Here is a 9,539-nt window from a genome sequence, read left to right as displayed (position 1 = left end):
AACACGCTAACAACAACTGCCTAAATGATGGGCTTTATGGAACTTTATGGAACAAATCAGTAATTTATTGTCGAACTGGGATTCCTGGGAGTGCCTTCTGAAGATGAATATTTATAGTGTTTTTTCTAACTAATGTTGACTCCAAAATGGCAGAGTTTTCTTTGGCTGAATTGGGTACTGAGCGCCGTTCTCAGATTACGCTTTTTCCGTAAAGTTACTTTGAAATCTGACACAGCGGTTGCATAGAGGATAAGTCTATCTTTAATTCTGTGAATAACACTTGCATCTTTTATCAATGTTTATTATGAGTATTTCTGCAAAATCACCGGATGATTTGGAATCAAAACATTTCTGCACGTAACGCGCCAATGTAAACTGAGATTTTTGCATATAAATATGCACATTATCGAACAAAACATACATGTATTGTGTAACATGATGTCCTATGAGTGTCATCTGATGAATATCATCAAAGATCTATGAGCTAACATAATCATATGTTGTGCTTTCGCTGTAAAACATGTTTTAAATCTGCCTCTAACCCTATTACAGGGGCTGAGTCACTGGCTTACTGGGGCTCTCTCATACCGTCCCTGGAAGGGGTGCGTCACCTGAGTGGGTTGATTCACTGATGTGGTCATCCTGTCTGGGTTGGCGCCCCCCCTTGGGTTGTGCCGTGGCGGAGATCTTTGTGGGCTATACTCAGCCTTGTCTCTGGATGATAAGTTGGTGGTTGAAGACATCCCTCTAGTGGTGTGGGGGCTGTGCTTTGGCAAAGTGGGTGGGGTTATATCCTTCCTGTTTGGCCCTGTCCGGGGGTGTCCTCTGATGGGGCCACAGTGTCTCCTGACCCCTCCTGTCTCAGCCTCCAGTATTTATGCTGCAGTAGTTTATGTGTCAGGGGGCTAGGGTCAATTTGTTATATCTGGAGTAATTCTCCTGTCCTATTCGGTGTCCTGTGTGAATTTAAGTGTGCTCTCTCTAATTCTCTCTTTCTCTCTCTCGGAGGACCTGAGCCCTAGGACCATGCCCCAGGACTACCTGACATGATGACTCCTTGCTGTCCCCAGTCCACCTGGCCGTGCTGCTGCTCCAGTTTAAACTGTTCTGCCTTATTATTATTCGACCATGCTGGTCATTTATGAACATTTGAACATCTTGGCCATGTTATGTTATAATCTCCACCCGGCACAGCCAGAAGAGGACTAGCCACACCACATAGCCTGGTTCCTCTCTAGGTTTCTTCCTAGGTTTTGGCCTTTCTAGAGAGTTTTTCCTAGCCACCGTGCTTCTACACCTGCATTGCTTGCTGTTTGGGGTTTTAGGTTGGGTTTCTGTACAGCACTTTGAGATATCAGCTGATGTACAAAGGGCTATATAAATAAATCTGATTTGATTTGATTTGAAATCGGACACCGTGGGTAGATTAACAAGATGTTTATCTTTCATTTGCTGTATTGGACTTGTTAATGTGTGAAAGTTACATATTTCGAAAAAATATTTTTGAATTTTGCACGCTGCCTTTTCAGAGAAATGTTGTTGTGGGGTTACGCTAGCGGAATGCCTTTCCTAGACAGGCTAGCCATGATTGGCTGAGATAATGAGTGGCCTGGACATGCCGAGAGATGAGTTTGGATTGGTCTGACATATAGCACGCTTCTATCTATTTGACCTGGTCAGTATGTCTAGGTAATCCTGTCTAACGCAGATTTTTAAAATTTCTATTGTGTATTAAAACTGCATAATTGTTGCTCTCCACTTTCTGAAGGACCGAGTTTTGAAAACAGTGGAATTAGAGTATGATAGCTAAGGAGGTGGAGAAAACACCTGTCTCTGGATTACATCTTTAACCTAAGGGCAACCATGGCATCCGATAGGAGACGAGCCCATCCATGAATGATGTATAGGGGTAAGATAGTCTAGCTTGCTACATTTTCTGATATTACACGTTTCTAATTTTGAAAGAAAGAGCCATTTGCTTGGCTAGATATGACCTAATGTTAGCTAGCTAACATTGAACCTGGTTGGTTAGCTACCTTCAGATTCATGAAGGGTAACGGTAACTAACGCACTTTTGTACATCGATCTGTAAAGTACAATTTACCTTATTTTAGCAACCAAAAAATGTAATACTTCCAGGTCAACTGTAATATTAATACCATTGTAAAGCACAATTTCTCCCCTTTCCAGCAAAATCAATGACAAGACCTTCATGCTGCCCGTCTCTGCATGATTGAAGAAGACAATGAGCTCCGTCGGGTCTTTTTAAAAATGGTGGATGGGGAAGTGAAACCTACTGCGTGATAGTGAAAGGGGGAGCCGTGTGGGGAAAATATTTTTTTCACCTGATCTGTCCAACGTATCACCTATAAAATGTAAATAAAACACTATAAAGAGTTATATAATGTGTCATTACATACCATACCTTAAGGGAACATTTCGGCATTTCGTGTATGATCAGTGAGAAAGTCCATATTGCAAATGTACGGTCCCTTACCAGACGTCTGAAATCGTTTGTAAAATTTGCGGTCGGCGTCGGGCCGTGCGGTAGGGCCGGACCTACCGGGAAGTCATCGAATGAACTTTGTCGGACGTTCGGTTTCCGTTAAATAAAATAAACAAGTTTTGGACCGTTTTTCCGCCGTCCCGGAAATTCCCACCAGATGGCATACGGAATCGTATGGCAATTTGGCAAAACATCACGAGTCACGACGGCGCCTTATCTCAAAAACGGAAAATATTTTGAAGCCGAAACTTGGTGAGCGTAGGTTTGGCGTAATGTGCAGTTGGCCCCGAACGGGATGGCGTCTAGGCCTCGACGGTTTTTGAGTTACGGCCATTTTTATGGGATTAAAGGCTTAAAATGGAAGTAGAGAAATTATTTTTCCACTTCAGGTCAAAGTCAAGGAGCCTCCGGTGTCAATAAAAAAAGAACCAGCCATTTATCTATCGTCATTTAAGAGAAACGGAACAATGACAAATTGGTGATGGTCACAAATAGGCGTTTTTTTCTTTCAACAGTTACAGATCCAGTTGCAGGGTGTTCATACGAATCTTTTTAAAGTGTGCTGCGGAGCTCTGCGACATTTCTGTGATTTTCTATGATTTTCTGAAATAACACAATAACTCAGTTCTTAACTTAAAGACTTAAAACTCAGGATTCTGTAAAAGCATACCCCAATGAGGATATGTGGTGACTTATAGCTTCCTGTGCCAACCGGAAGTGCCATAATTGGTGTCTCAGGGGCTGTTTCGAAGGGTTAAAAAAGTCAGATCTGTCCAAAACTTCATATATGTGATTAGGCAACCCCCATGAACTGTAAATCAGTAATTTTTCCCAAAAAAAATCAAAGGAAAAAAAAATCGCACTAAAACACAACTTGGATGGAGGGACGTATTGGGGTGCGTAGAGACAGACAGTGGCTGCAATAGTTAACTTTGTTGGAGCTAAAAAAGAACCGTCAGACCTAGAGTTCCGAAACTTTAGAAACCTGTTCTAGACCTTCGGTCGATGGTGCGTGGTGAGTTATGTGGCTCTAGACGGTTCTCGGACCGAGAAACAGCCTCGTACATTTGCAATAACTTCAATTCATTTTGACCATTACGAAAATGACGACGTTTAGAAAAGTCTCAGAGACGCAAGGCTAGGTGCATTGAAACCGGCTCGGCCCATAGAGACGGACCCCAACGTTTCTGTCCGATAGCTCGTTCAAGGACCCCGTAGTAAGGCATGGAAATAAGTGGATTTTCAGCACCAATTAGGGTTTTTCTCGGACACCAAATGACCTATCGAGCCGAAACTCGGGATTCGGGGTCGCCTCACATAGGACTTCACATAATGTCCGAACTGGACCCGCAGCTAGAACGTAACTATGTGTTTTACCTTTTTATTATGTTTTAAACTAAAGGCGCTGTGAATTATGGGACTGCTCTGACATATATGATAGTTGGCTTCTAAATGAGTAGGAAAAAGTGGGTTTGGTGTCATAATGACATCTAATTGACTGATGGACACTGACTTGCTAGTTGACTTTTGTACATTTGCAATATGTTTAAACAGAGAGGGACCATCACCAAAATGGCATTCTGAAATCAATCAAGTCTCCAGACTGTGCTGAGTTCAACGAGCTATCCCGCTTGACCGTAGCTCGCTCGGTCTAGGAGCAGCGACCATTAGAATAGTAGGCCCAAAATGAAGCCTGCCCCACAATGTCATTTGATTTTGGGTGAGAGTGAGAGAACCGTTAGAGTGAGAAGAAAAATTCCACCACAGGAATGTTCCTAAGGTCCTCCCGATCCGTGCAAGCCTAACCTTGACCATGTGGCATTAACCCTTAACAGTGTTTTTTGATCTCACAGATTACAGTGTCATCTCTCCCCATAGGAATACATTGCCTGCACCACAAAATTCAACCTGAAGCCTATATGGGTTATGAATGCCGTATGAACCTGTCTTCGGTACCAGTCCATCAGGCCACTATGAGGTCTACCTGTGTCGAATCTAAGCTTCCTGGACCAACCGGAAGTGGTTAAAATCACCCTAAAAGTGTTTACCCATACCCTGCCTGCAGTTTGATAGACATAGTGCATTCAACCCTGTGTAAATCAGTCAATTCTTAACGTAAGGACTTAAAACTCAGGATTCTGTAACAGCATACCCCAATGAGGATATGTGTTGATTTATAGCTTCCTGTGCCAACCGGAAGTGCCATAATTGGTGTCTCAGGGGCTGTTTCGAAGGGTTAAAAAAGTCTGATCTTTCCAAAACTTCATATGTGATTAGGCAACCCCCATGAACTGTAAATCAGTCATTTTTCCCAAAAAAATTCAAAGGAAAAAAAAATCACACTAAAACACAACTTGGAAGGAGGGACGTATTGGGGTGCGTAGAGACAGACAGTGGCTGCAATAGTTAGCTTTGTTGGAGCTAAGAAAGAACCGTCAGACCTAGAGTTCCGAAACTTTAGAAACCTGTTCTAGACCTCCCGTCGATGGTGCGTGGTGAGTTACGTGGCTCTAGAAGGTTCTCGGACCGAGAACTATAACTTCAATTCATTTTTGCATCACGAAAATGACGACATTTAGAAATGTCCCAGAGTCGCAAGACTAGGTGCATTGCGAACGTCTCGGCCCATATAGACAGACCCCAGCGTTTCTGTCCGATAGCTCATTCAAGGACCCCGTAGCAAGTCGTGGAAAATAGTGGATTTTCAGCACCAATTAGGGTTTTTCTCGGACACCAAATGACCTATCGAGCCGAAACTTGGGATTCGGGGTCGCCTCAGCTAGGCCAACACATAACATAAGAAATGGACCCGCAGCTAGAACGTAACTACGTGTTTTATGGTTTTTTTATGGTTTGAACCGTAGGCGTTGTGAATTTTGGGCCAGCTCTGAAGTATGTAATAGTTGGCTACTAAACGAGTTGGAAAAAGTGGGTTTGGTGTCAGTTTGTATCAGTTTGGTGGTCAGAATGATATCTAATTGACTGATGGACTCTTGTCCACTTGACTCTTGTACATTTGCAATATGATTCTATAGTGAAAAAACATCACCAAAAGCGACATTCTGAAATCAACCCAAACGAGCGATTGAGATGACCCAGAATCACTGCAAAGCCATCCCGAGTTCATCGGGCCAGTCAATTTCACATTCCTGCAGGATTTTTATAGCATGACAAATTCGTGATGGTACCTGCCCATTAAAACATATTGCAAATGCAAAGTGACTTTGAAAAAGTAAGGAAACATAAACAAAAAAACATAAAAAAAATGTTTTGGGGGGTAACCAGTTGCATATTTTAGATCACAAGTTGACAAAGGTATAGTTTGAGCAAAGTAAAGTTTGAATTTTGAGCATGACAAATTCGTGATGGTACCTGCCCATTGAAACATATTGCAAATGCACAGTGACTTTGAAAAAGTAAGGAAACAAACAAAAAAACATCAAAAAAAATTTTGGGTAACCAGTTGCATATTTTAGATCACAAGATGACAAAGGTATAGTTTGAGCAAAGTAAAGCTTGAATTTTGAGCATGACAAATTCGTGATGGTACCTGCCCATTAAAACATATTGCAAATGCACAGTGACTTTGAAAAAGTAAGGAAACATAAACAAAAAAACATCAAAAACATTTTTGGGTAACCAGTTGCATATTTTAGATCACAAGATGACAAAGGTATAGTTTGAGCAAAGTAAAGCTTGAATTTTGAGCATGACAAATTCGTGATGGTACCTGCCCATTGAAACATATTGCAAATGCACAGTGACTTTGAAAAAGTAAGGAAACATAAACAAAAAAACATCCCAAATTTTTTTGGGGGGGTTACCAGTTGCATATTTTAGATTACCAGTTGCACATTTCAGGTCACCAGTTGCACATTTCAGATCACCAGGTGCACGGAGGAAAATATTTACTTTTGACTTTGACTTTTGACTTCCTATGACATCATATTGCAAATGGAGAAAACATATGCCTTATGACCAAGTAAAACAAAAATAAATATGATAATACAAGTTGACAAAGGTATAGTTTGAGCAAAGTAAAGTTAGAATTTTGAGCATGACAAATTCGTGATGGTACCTGCCCATTAAAACATATTGCAAATGCACAGTGACTTTGAAAAAGTAAGGAAACATAAACAAAAAAACATCCCAAAAATGTTTTTTTGGTTACCAGTTGCATATTTTAGATCACAAGTTGACAAAGGTATAGTTTGAGCAAAGTAAAGTTTGAATTTTGAGCATGACAAATTCGTGATGGTACCTGCCCATTAAAACATATTGCAAATGCACAGTGACTTTGAAAAAGTAAGGAAACATAAACAAAAAAACATCCCAAAAATGTTTTTTTGGGTTACCAGTTGCATATTTTAGATTACCAGTTGCACATTTCAGGTCACCAGTTGCACATTTCAGATCACCAGGTGCACGGAGGAAAATATTTACTTTTGACTTTGACTTTTGACTTCCTATGACATCATATTGCAAATGGAGAAAACATATGCCTTATGCACAAGTAAAAAAAAAATATATATATGATAATAAAGTATGACTAAAGTATGTTGATAAAGTTCTTATACATGTGTTATTGACACAAAAATCGAAAGAATTTTGAAAAACGGTCCAGAAAGCACTTTTTTAAGGATGTGTGAAGTTTTTTACCAAATTTTGACATTTTTGACTTTTGACTTTTGACTTCCTATGAAATCATATTGCAAATGGACAAAACATATGCCTTATGCGCATGTAATTAAAAACAAAACAAATGATGATGACAAAAGTATACTCATACAGTTCTTACACATGTGTAATTGACAAAAAATTTTAAAGAATTTCGAAAAAAGGTCCAGAAAGCACTTTTTTAAGGGGTGATACGTGTTTTTATTTTTTTATTCTTTTTTCAAAATTTTGCTTTTGGATGTTGACTTGGGTTCCATTTGCAATATGAAAAGCCCCGGTGGAACGCACACGCCCCCTATTGGAATTTTGAAGTGTTACAATTGGCAATTGCCATATGGCATTTGCAATATACTTTGCATGAATCAACGCCAAATTGGGTGGTATTGGCCATCGTGTATATGGTTTGTCCATTGCCAATATTTTGCCATTAATTTTTGTCCAAATCAGGGGGGTATTCCCTTACAATATGAAAAACCCCGGTGGAGCGCATTCGCCACCTGTTGGATTTTTGAAGTGTTACAACTGGCACTTGCCATATGGCATTTGCAATCAACTTTGGACGAATCAACGCCACATTGGGTGGTATTGGACATCGTGTACATGGTTTGTCCAATGCCAATGTTTTGCCATTCATTTTTGTCCATTTCAGGGGGGTAATTCCCTTACTATTTGAAGGTTTGTGTTGAATTTGAATCAGGTTTTTAGGGCGGCGCTAAAGTTATCTTCAGAAGTAAACAGCGGCTGTCACAGCTTTTATTTTTTATTTTACCTTTATTTAAACATGGAGTCGCATTGAGATTAAAATCTCTTTATCAAGAGAGCCCTGTTATTATTATTATTATTATTATTACATTACAATAAAAACAGAATATTAGAACAACATACATGTGTCTAGAACAATCAAATTCAGCACAATAAAAACATAAACATTTAATAAAAGCAATCACATTCAACAACATAGAGGTCCTCAATCAATGATTGAAACTGCCTGAGTGGCACCATCACATCTAGCTGCAGTGAACTCTACAGAATGTTCCACAAATTAGGGGCATAAAAACAAAACACAGATTTTCCCAAATCGGTGGAGACTGGAGGGATCTCTAGTGTTATCCATTCCTATGAACGGGTTTGGTAACTTATGATTTTTATCTTAATTAATTACGTTACATATAGAGGGCGTTTCTGTAAGATTTCTTTGTCAATAAATAAATAAGAGAATGCAGCTCTCTTCTTACAGACAGAGAGGTCCATGAACAGACTACAATGATAAGTCCTAAAATTGTCCCCTGTGATAAAACGTATTGCTGAATGGTAGACTGCGTAGAAGGGTTTAAAAACAGGTTGCCGCATGCATGTAAACAATATCACCAAAATGACCTAGAGAACAGCATGAGCTTCGTTTTACTTGTATTTAACACTAATTTAAGATCTGTAAGTGATTTCTGAATTGAATAAAAGTCATGCTGAAGTTCAAGAATGGGTGCTGCACTGAGGTGGCACAGGAATACAAAACTGTGTCATCTGCATAGAGATGAATGTTTCCTATGTCATTAATTGTCAAGAGAATGATGTTATCAATGTTCATTAACCAAACTTCAATTAAACTACTCAGTCGGCAACCCAGAGTTTGTAAGATTCTGGTTGAATGAAACAGACAGAGTCCCAGCCTACAATAATCAAGAAGTTTATTCACGAGAGTGCTAAAAATCATACAATGCACATAGCCTTTTATACCTCACATGTGGTCATATACAGTGGGGCAAAAAAGTATTTAGTCAGCCACCAATTGTGCAAGTTCTCCCACTTAAAAAGATGAGAGAGGCCTGTAATTTTCATCATAGGTACACTTCAACTATAACAGACAAAATGAGAAAAAAAATCCAGAAAATCACATTGTAGGATTTTTAATGAATTTATTTGCAAATTATGGTGGAAAATAAGTATTTGGTCAATAACAAAAGTTTATCTCAATACTTTGTTATATACCCTTTGTTGGCAATGACAGAGGTCAAACATTTTCTGTAAGTCTTCACAAGGTTTTCACACACTGTTGCTGGTATTTTGGCCCATTCCTCCCTGCAGATCTCCTCTAGTTCAGTGATGTTTTGGGGCTGTTGCTGGGCAACACAGACATTCAACTCCCTCCAAAGATTTTCTATGGGGTTGATTCCCCTCCTACTCTCTAACACTGTCAGTGCTGTTTAAAACTTTTCTCCAACACATACATTGCTTATCATATCCATATACCAAGTCTGTCCCCAATCTATTTGATTTGCTGGTTTTATGCATGAAACTTTCACATAGTTGTTTGTTGACTGTTGCTGTGTGTTATCGTCCACCATCAGCACCGGCCTGT

Source organism: Oncorhynchus mykiss, chromosome 10 (genome assembly GCF_057628025.1).
Source record: "Oncorhynchus mykiss isolate SJ-2025 chromosome 10, ASM5762802v1, whole genome shotgun sequence".
NCBI lineage: Eukaryota > Metazoa > Chordata > Actinopteri > Salmoniformes > Salmonidae > Oncorhynchus > Oncorhynchus mykiss.
This window is presented reverse-complemented; position numbering follows the sequence as displayed.